Genomic DNA, 10,780 nt, shown 5'->3' on the forward strand with positions numbered 1-10,780 from the left:
AGCCAGGATGGTCTCGATCTCCTGACCTCGTGATCCGCCCGTCTCGGCCTCCCAAAGTGCTGGGATTACAGGCTTGAGCCACCGCGCCCGGCCTGCTCAACTTCTTATACTCCCTTACATTCCTTTAGGATCCAGTTCTTGTACCAGAACCACAGGTTGTGGTGGCACAGACTATCAGGGCAAAGCAGCTTATTGAGTCAACAGAATTTCTGACACTCGTGCTGTGTGCTCCATGCATATTCAAGGAAGGAAGTTTGAGGGAATGATTTATATGGGCGTTGATGTCTCCATTATCATTTTACATCAGTGGCCCTGACACTGGCCAAAGGAACACACGTCCACAGCATTAGTTGGTGTTGGTCAGGCTTCAGAAGTCTATGAAAGTTCTATAATTTTATACTGTATGGGCCCAGAAGGACAGATTGGTACTATCTGCCCCCTCATTACACTCGTTCCTGTTAACCTGTGGGGAAGAGATCTTTCACAACAATGAGGGGCAAAGATTTCTTTTCCACAAGGCAATTATAGCCAGCAGAGTAAAGACATTATGACCAAAATGTATGGGCTTAGGAAAATCAGCAGAAGGCATCACTGAGCCTATTATACCTCCCCATAAATCAGATTCTACGGGACTTGGTTATTCTTTTTAGAAGGAGTCACTATCAAACCTCTAGATCCCATCCCCTTGACTTGGAAAACTCAGAAACTGTTTTGGGTAGATCAGTGGGCACTTCCTAAAAATAAGCTGGAGGCACTCCATATTTTGATTCTTGAACAGTTAAAATTGGGACACATCGAACAATCTTTTTCTCCCTGGAATTCACTTGTCTTTGTTATCCAAAAGAAATCTGGTGTTTGGAGAATGCTTACTGATCTTAGAGCAGTAAATGCTGTCCCTCAGCCTGTGGGGACATTACAACCCAGCTTGCCTTACCCCACTATGATTCCCAAGTACTGGCCACTTATCATCATTGATCTTAGAGACTGCTTCTTCAACATTCCTCTGGCCCCTCAGGACTTTGAAAAATTTACTTTCACAGTTCCAACCCTTAACAACATCGCTCCCACAGCGCATTACCATTGGAAAGTCCTACCTCAAGGAATGCTTAATAGCCCTACTATTTGTCAATATTATGTGGGGAGCATATGAAAACCAGTAAGAGATCAGTTTCCTCAATATTATATCATTCATTACATGGATGATATTCTTTGTGGAGCACCTTCATGTTCTGTATTAATACCTTGTTTCTCTGCAGTACAACAAGCAGTCGCAACAGCTGATTTGGTTATTGCCCCAGAAAAAATCCAAACTTCTTCTCCTTATCAATATTTAGGAATGCAGCTAGAAGACAAGATTATTAAGCCCCAAAAGGTTCAACTCAGATGAGACTCTCTAAAAACTCTAAATGATTTCCAAAAATTGCTTAGAAATATTAATTGGATTCACCCCTCCTTGGGCATTCCTGCCTATGCTATGTCTAATCTCTGCAACATTATGGGGCAGTCCTGATTTACGCAACAAAATGTCTTTGACCCCTGAGGCAGATTCTGAATTACAATTTACAGAAAAACACATTCAACAATCTCAGGTAACCAGGGCGAATCCACATTTACCTTTTTTTTTTTTTTTTTTTTGAGACGGAGTTTCGCTCTGTCGCCCGGGCTGGAGTGCTGTGGCCGGATCTCAGCTCACTGCAAGCCCCGCCTCCCGGGTTCACGCCATTCTTCTGCCTCAGCCTCCCGGGTAGCTGGGATTACAGGCGCCGCCACCTCGCCCGGCTAGTTTTTTGTAGTTTTTAGTAGAGACGGGGTTTCACCGTGTTAGCCAGGATGGTCTCGATCTCCTGACCTCGTGATCCGCCCGTCTCGGCCTCCCAAAGTGCTGGGATTACAGGCTTGAGCCACTGCGCCCGGCCCACATTTACCTTTTGAAATACTAATCTTTCCTACTAAACATTCATTGAGCAACAGGACTCATTATCCAGGGACATAATTTAATTGAATAATACTTTCTTCCACACAGCTCTTTATGGACGCTTATCATTTATCTAGATCAAATTTCCATCCTAATTGGTCAAGCTCATTCTCATCTCCTAAAATCATTGTTCCCCTCACCCGATTACAAGTCCAACAGGCTTTTGCAACTGCGTTTCTTGGCAAGTACATTTGGCATGTTTCCCGGGTGTATTTGACAATCATTATCCTAATGTAAAACAGTTTCAGTTCCTTAAACTTCTTGGGTCTTACCTAACATTACTACGGATACCCCATTAGCTGAAGCTGTCACTGTTTTTACTGATGCTTCCTGTAATGGCCGAGCAGAATATACAGGACAAAAAGAACGTGTCCTTAACTCAGGAGCTGCTTCAGCACAATGAGCTGAGATGATCACCGTCATGGCTGTTCTTGAATATTTCCCTGAACCAGTTAATATTGTTTCTGATTCAGTGTATGTAGTACATGTTGCTTGCAACATTGAAACTGCCTTAAACACATTTCTGCCTGATGATAACCTACTTTTTCTTTTCCAAAGGTTTCAGTCCGTACTCAGAGCAAGATCTTCCCCCTTCTACATTACTCACATTCCGGCTCACACGCCCCTCCCAGACCCCTCTCAGCAGCAAATGCGAGTGCTGATACATTAGTTGCTCCCGTTTTTTACAGACGCAGAAATTTTTCACGCTTTAACTCATGTCAATGCTGCGGGACTCTGAAAAAAGTCCTCCCTCACATGGAAACAAGCTAAAACCGTTGTATGTCACTGTCCTACTTGTCAAGTGTTAATTTTACAGCCACTGTCCTCAGGAGTTAATCCTAGAGGACTTTCACAGAGTGCTCTATAGCAAATGGATGTGACTCATTATCCAGCTTTCAGCAAACTCTGTCTTATACATGTAACTATTGACACTTTTTCTCATTTTATCTGGGCCACATGTCAAACGGGAAAGTACGGCTCATGTTAAACAGCACATGCTTTCACGTTTCTTGGTTATGAGCTCTCCTGAGAAACTAAAAACTGACAATGGTCCTGGTTACATTAGCAATGCTTTTAAAAAGTTCACTCAGAAATGGGAAATTGCTCACACAACTGGCATTCCGTATAACTCTCAAGGATAGGTATTGGTAGAACGAGCTAATAAAACGCTTAAAGACCAACTTTGAAAACGGGACACTAGGCCGGGCGCGGTGGCTCAAGCCTGTAATCCCAGCACTTTGGGAGGCCGAGACGGGCGGATCACGAGGTCAGGAGATCGAGACCATCCTGGCTAATACGGTGAAACCCCGTCTCTACTAAAAAAATACAAAAAACTAGCCGGGCGCGGTGGCGGGCGCCTGTAGTCCCAGCTACTCCGGAGGCTGAGCCAGGAGAATGGCGGGAACCCGGGAGGCGGAGCTTGCAGTGAGCTGAGATCCGGCCACTGCACTCCAGCCTGGGCGACAGAGCGAGACTCCGTCTCAAAAAAAAAAAAAAAAGAAAGAAAACAGGACACTAAACCGAAGAGGGATGCTGCTACCCCTCATACTCAGTTAAATTTGGCTATTTCTCCACTAAATTTCTTAAACCTAGCAAGAAATCAACCTTTTACAGCAGCAGAACAACATTTCACTGGAAATAAGTTTGATCCACAAAAAGGAAAGCGAGTATGGTGGAAGGATGCAAAAACTGACAAATGGGAATTAGGTACTGTGGTAACATGGGGTAGGGGTTTCGCTTATGTTTCTCCAGGAGAAGAACAACCACCCATGTGGGTTCCCTCCCAGCAACTGAGATTGCATTATAACTCCAAGGATGTAGAACTCCCAGAAACAAAAGGCAAAGAACCGTCAGAAAGCAAAGAGCAAGGTTTGTCACTTGACACATAAACTCCATGACCTCGACATTACAACAAAATATCGCCATGTGACCTACAACACCAGTCATTCTACTCTATCAACATGGGGCCAGATAAAAGTCTTATCACATCAAACAGAGAAATTACTACAAGAAGAAGGAATTCCAAAAATGACGGGTAATATAATTCTGGCTGCCTTTATGGTGGTCAGTGTAGTGGTGAGTATACCAGAGGTTGGGGCAACTCAAAATTATACCTACTGGGCATACGTTCCTTTTCCCTCTTTAATTCAGTCTGTCTCCTGGGTGGACTCCTCAGTGGAAGTTTACACTAATAATAATGCATTCACACCGGTCTCCGATGATGACAGGTTTCCAGCCCAACCAGAAGAAGAAGGTATGCACTTTAATTTGTCAATTGGCTACAAGTATCCACCACTGTGCATTGGAATGTTGCCTGGCTGCTTAGCTTATTATAAGAACTGGATGTGGACTATACCATCCTCTAGTAATGATTTTTATCAAGTGCATATGTGTTCAGTAGCAATTCTTTCCAACTCATGAATGTTAAACTTAATCCACATGAGGAATGGAGGGTTCCTGTCACTACTAAAAGCAGTAAACAAAAGGACTGCCAGACTGCTCAAATGAACCTACACAGGGACATTTTCTAGTAAATTCAATTTTATGGAATTATTATAATGCTCTAAAGGCTGTAGTGTTCCAAAATCTAGCTACGGGTGTTGTTATTGACTGGGATCCAAGAGGGTATTATTGGAGGAATTGCTCTGGCCAAAATACCAAATGCTCAGAGTTTAATTATTTGTTAGATTATGTAGAGGACTGATGGCAGTCCTACAGGTTGAAGGAACGGGTACCTCCTTATCGATTTAAATGGATGGACACAGGAATCGTTCCTCCTAGACCAAAAATGATTCATCCAGTTGTTACCCCAGAACATCCTGAATTACGGAAATTAGCTGCAGCCATGACAGGAATAAGGCTATGGAATGCTACCTATCAGTTCTCCCCTACTAATACCAAGACACCCATATTCAAGATCACCTTGATGTCAGAACAGGTGATACCTATCAGGAGCTGTGTCAAACCCCCTTATATGCTGTTAGTTGGAAATATAATTATCACTCCCAATGCACAAACTATATAATGTGATGATTGTAAGCTGCCCATGTGTATTGATGCTGCTTTTAATCCCGGAACAAGTATTCTGTTGGTAAGGGCTAAGGAGGTAGTATGGATACCAGTCTCTTTACATCATCCATGGGAGTCTTCCTCCTCTATATACATAGTCAATGAAGTTCTTAAGGATATTCTTTAAAGAACCAAGAGATTCATTTTTACTCTTACTGCAGTCATTCCAGGACTAATTGCGGTTGCTGTAATAGTGTCAACCGCTGGAGTTGCTATCCACAACTCTGTTCAAACCGCTCAATATGTGGAAGCATGGCAAAAAAAACCCCACCAAACTCTGAAATTCTCAGACTCAAGTTGATCAGAAATTGGCTAATTAAGTTAATGATTTCGGCCAGAGTGTAATCTGACTGGGAGAGAGAGTTATGAATCTGGAACACCATATGCAATTACAGTGTGATTGGAATACTTCCGATTATTGTATAAGGCCTTATGCTTATAATAAAGATCAACATAGCTGGGAAAAAGTCTCAAAACATTTAAAAGCCTGGGATGATAACTTAATGTTAGATATTTCAAAACTTAAAGAACAAATTTGTGAGGCCTCACAGGCTCATTTAACTACTGTTCCTGGCTCGGACATTTTTGAAGGAGTAACTAAAGGATGATCTGATCTTAATCCCTTTAAATGGATCAAACCCCTCAGAGGATCATTGTTGTCATTGGCATTATTAATACTGTATGTTTACGTTGTCTACTTTTAGTCTGCAGATGTCTCCAAAGAGTCCGAGGACAAGTCCAAAATCAACGACAAGCAATGATGGCAGTGACGATCCTAGTCAATAAAAAGGGGGAAGATGTGGGTGGTAAGCCACCCAGGTGCCGAGGTGAGAGACCGAAGGCACGAGCTGTTCCAGTATAATAAATAAAATATATAGAATAAGAATAGTTATACTAGAAATATAGATATGATTATATATTAATATTATTAATCATTAGTTTGTAGCATTACTCTTTATTCCAATATTATAATCCTCTCTGTTCTACAATTATAACCTAGGAAAAACCAGCCATACAGAGATAGGAGCTGAAGGGACATGGTGAGAAGTGACCAGAAGTCAAGAGTGTGAGCCCTCTGTCATGCATGGACAGGGTCACTAGATGGCTCCTTGGTCTAGCGGTAACGCCAGTGCCTGGGAAGGCACCCGTTACTTAGTGGACCGGGAAAGGGAATCTCCCTTTCCCCTGGGGAGAGAAGACTCTGCTCCACCACCTCTTGTGCAAGGCCTGACATCAGTCAGGCCCGCCCACAGCCATCTGAAGGCCTAAACGTCTCCCTGTGATGCTATGCTTCAGCGGTCACGCTCCTGGTGTACTTTTATGTTCTGCTCTGCGCACCTGGCCCCGCCTTCTAGATAGCAGTAGCAGAATTAGTGAAAATATTAAAGTCTTTGATCTTTCCAAGAAATGCATAGAAGAAATAATGACGTAAGCTGTCCCCTCTCTCTCTCTCCACCTTGGTTACCAAATAGGGAAAGGCCCCCTGTCTGGTAGACATGTGACTCGCGTGACCTTACCTATCATTGGAGATGACTCACACTACTTACCCTGCCGCCTTGCCTTGTATACAATAAATAACAGTGCAGCCAGGCATTTGAGGCCACTACCGGTCTCCGCATCTTGGTGGTAGTGGTCCCCCAGGCCCAGCTGTCTTTTCTTCTCTCTGTCTTGTTGTTTTATTTCTACAATCTGTTGTCTCCGCACATGAAGAGAAAAAACCACAGGCTGTATAGGGCTGGACCCTACAGAAAGCCACCCAGGTGCTGAGGCAAGCACTGAAGGCACAATCTGTTCCAATATAATAAAATAGGGTAAAAGAAAGTTATGTTAGACATAGGATATAGAGATGATTATATATGGATATTATCAATTATTAGTTTTTAGTATTAATCTTTATTATTATAACCGAGGAAAAACCAGGCCATATAGAGTCAGGAGCTGAAGGGACATTGTGAGAGATGACCAGAAGACAGGTGTGTGAGCCCTCCGTCACACCTGGATAAAGGCCGCTTGAGGACTCTTGGTCTAGTGGTAGAACCAGTTCCTGGGAAGGCACCTGTTACTTAGCAGATCTTGGTCTAGCGGTAGCGCCAGTGCCTGGGAAGGCACCCGCTACTTAGCAGACCGGGAAAGGGAGTTTCCCCGTCCTTGGGGGACTTAGGGAACACTCTGCTCCACCAGCTCTTGTGGGAGGCCTGACATCAGCCAGGCCTGCCTGCAGTCATCTGGAGGCTTAAATGTCTCCTTGTGATGCTGTGCTTCAGTCGTCACGCTCCTTGTTCACTTTCATGTTCCACCTGTACACCTGGTGCCTCTTTAAGTTCCTAGAAGATAGCAGTAGCAGAATTAGTGAAAGTATTAAAGTCTTTGATCTCTCTGATAAGTGCTTTAAAAAAACGCTGACATATGCTGTCCTCCCTTTCTACTTCAACTACCACAAAGGGAAAGGCCCCCTGTCTAGTGGACACATGACTTGCTTGACCTTATCCATCACTTGGAATAATTCACTCTCCTTACCCTGCCCCCTTGCCTTGTATACAATAAATAGCAATGCTTCCAGACATTCTGAGCCACTACTAGACTCTGTACATTGGTGGTAGTGGCCCCCTGGGCCCAGGTGTCTTTCTTACTCTCTCTGTCTTGTGTCTTATTTTTCTATGATCTCTCGTCTCCACACACGAAGAGAAAACTCACAGGCCCTGTACGGCTGCACCCTACGAGTCAGATGTGGTATGAAGTTGGCTGCATTCAAGTTTACTGTGTTTAGGTCACTATACAGAGTCTGATGACTTTTCCATTCACTTGGCTTAGTCAGATGTGGTATGAAGGCCGCTGCACTCAAGTTGACCTTGTGTATGTCACTATCCAGAGTCTCACTACTTTTTCAATCACTTGGTTTACTCTGATGCCATATGAAGATCACTACATTCAGGTTCACCCTGTGTACATCACTATCCAACATCTGAGTACTGTTTCATTCACTTAGTTCAATCAGGTGCAATATGAAGATTGCTGCATTGAAGTTTACCATGGATTGGCCAGACACAGTGGCTCACACCCATAACCCCAGCACTCTGGGAGGCCAAGGCGGGTGGACTGCCTGAGCTCAGGAGTTCAAGCAAAGGTCATGCCACTGCACTCCAGCCTGGGCAACAGAGTGAGACTGCGTCTTGAAAATAAAGTAAAATAAAATAAAAAATAAATGAAATGGTGAAGTTGGCATCTCAAGTAGGTGGGAAAAGGCAAATTATTCCATAAATGGTACTGAGACAACAGTGTAACTATCCTCTGGGGAAACACTGATAAAGTTCAGTCACTCTTTCATCTGAATGTCAGGAAAATTTTTAAATAAACTATGGAGTCCCTGAGTTCCAGGCTGCAATGAGCTACGACAGGGCCCCTGTACTCCAGCCTGAGTGGCAGAGTGAGACCTTGTGTTTAAAAAAAAGAAAAAAAGGCAATATTTGGAGGGTATTTTTTTTTCCTTTTCAATTGACATACGGTAGGGCCATGTTGCCCAGGCTGATCTCCCTGGACTCAAGCGATTCTCTGACAGGACCACAGGTGTACACCAGTGTGCCTGGCTTGGACTCTTTTCTTTGTAGGAAAGAGTATAAATATACACAAATTCACAGATAAATTGTACTATGTACTAAAGGTGGCATCTCAAGTTGCTGGGAGGAGACAGAACTGGCTATTCATGGCAGGCTTCATGGACATGCAATCCATGAGCTCAAAAGAGCCCAATTTGGGGTTTAATGCTGTGTGTTCGTGTCTTTTTTATTTTTATCTTTATTTTTTTTTTTAGATGGAGTTTCATTCTACCCAGGCTGGAGTGCAGTGGCACAAACACAGTTTGCTATAGCCTCAATCTCCTAAGCTCAAGAGATCCTCCTGCCTCAGCCTCCTGAGTACCTGGAACCACAGGTGCAGACCACCATGTCCAGAAAATTCTTTAAGTTGTTGTAGAGAAGGAAGCTCACTCTCTTGCCCAGGCTGGTCTCAAACTCCTGAGCTCAAGTAATCCTCTTGCCTTGGTCTCTTAAAATGCTAGGGTTACAGGTGTGAGCCATCACACCCAGCCAAGTATTTATTTATTTACTTAAATCTTATAATTAAATCTTTTTTTATTATGCTTTAAGTTCTAGGGTACATGTGCACAACGTGCAGGTTTGTTACATATGAATACATGTGCCATGTTGGTATGCTGCACCCGTTAATTCGTCATTTACATTAGGTATATTTCCTAATGCTATCCCTCCCCTCTCCTCCCATCCCACTACAGGCCCCGGTGTGTGATGTTCCCCACTGTGTGTCCAAATGTTCTCATTGTTCAATTCTCGCCTATGAGTGAGAACATGTGGTGTTTGGTTTTCTGTCCTTGCAATAGTTTGCTCAGAATGATGGTTTCCAGCTTCATCTATGTTCCTACAAAGGACATGAACTCATCCTATTTTGTGCCCCGCCAAGTATTTAATTTGATGATGTGAAGACAAAAAACAACCTTCCATGGAAAAAACCAAAAATACCATGCTCACACATACATATAAACACCAAACAAGCAACAAACTAAAAGAGAAGATGTGCAACCCAAACCCCAGAAGTACTTATCTTGCTGATATATAAAGAGCTCAGAGAAATAATTACATAAAAGACCAAGCTTACAGAAGAAAACAATGATCAAAGACCAAGCACGGTTCCCAGAAAAGAAAAAGTGGTTCTTTGGCAAACATAGAAAAATATAAACCATTGAGATACAACTTTTCCATTAAGAGATTGGTGATTTCCATAACTGTGATATGATGCTGTGCTGGCTAGCCTGGGGACATGCGCACAGCTTGATGGCTCTAGTGGTGTCCTTAGAGCCACTGTCCTGTAGCAGTCAGAAATTCCCAACCCCCTTGCATGATGGTGAAGCACCATGGTGATGTCACAGGTACCCAGAGGAGTCCTGACTGCCGGACAGCTATGTCCTGGCACCGCCTCACCTTTCCAAGCACTTTGGTCTGTCCACATCAATTGGAGCCAGCTTGGGATAATCACATTAACTCTCAGAGCTGCTATGTGAACCAGAAAGCAGAGTCTTAGTTTGCAGTGAGAAAAATTCCTTTCCAATGGCCAGTACACTCTTGCCTACCACACAGAGCATCCTCTCCTCAGGGAAACCTTATTAGTGGCAGAATATGGTCTGATAAACACAGAACTGAGCAGAGATGATGGGAGTAGGGAGGCATCAAGGGCCACGTCGGGTGCAGGCTAAGAACATTATATACATTGTCTCGTTGGACCCTCATTTATTTCATTCAGCAAATGTTTATTAAATGTCATGTACATGCCAAGTGTTGTCCTAGGTGCTGGTGACCTGATAGAGCATCAAACAAAATATCAACCAATTATGTGTATTTGTGAATATAGCTAGATATCTATGTGTATGTGTGTATGTGTATATATGCCAGATGATGAAAAATGGTATGGACACAAATAAAGCTAGGAAAGCAGGATAGGAAGCAGCAATGCCCAGGGTGGGTAGGGGAAGACTCTTCTTTGCAGCGCTGTAGAAAGGATATTATCTCTATTTGACAGATGAGAAGTGATTTTCCCTAGTGCACACATAAGGCTTTCCTTCCTCTAGGCCTGGCATTTCCACAAGAAGCTTCCCAAGTACCCAAATCAGAGAGGTATCATCCTTATGCCCATGCTACAATTGCAAACCATGAGACTGCATATGGTTAACAG

At 43.3% G+C, this 10,780-nt stretch overlaps 1 long non-coding RNA gene across 3 annotated transcripts in view; it reads left to right on the plus strand.

Moving 5' to 3' along the window:
- The window catches only part of LOC108542704 (uncharacterized), a 26,148-nt gene extending 17,251 nt beyond the window's left edge, over positions 1–8,897 (plus strand). Inside the window, exons 3-5 of one of the 3 annotated variants that reach the window (XR_001889349.1) lie at positions 3,728–4,229; positions 5,749–5,871; positions 6,045–6,635. This is a non-coding gene — a long non-coding RNA (uncharacterized LOC108542704). Of the gene's footprint in view, positions 1–3,727; positions 5,872–6,044; positions 6,636–8,852 lie in introns of those variants that run through there. The other 2 variants (XR_001889348.1, XR_001889347.1) reach the window with 2 other exon arrangements.
- The last annotated feature ends 1,883 nt before the right edge of the window (positions 8,898–10,780 follow it).

Source organism: Rhinopithecus bieti, unplaced genomic scaffold (assembly GCF_001698545.2).
Source record: "Rhinopithecus bieti isolate Rb0 unplaced genomic scaffold, ASM169854v2 scaffold_23529, whole genome shotgun sequence".
Lineage (NCBI taxonomy): Eukaryota > Metazoa > Chordata > Mammalia > Primates > Cercopithecidae > Rhinopithecus > Rhinopithecus bieti.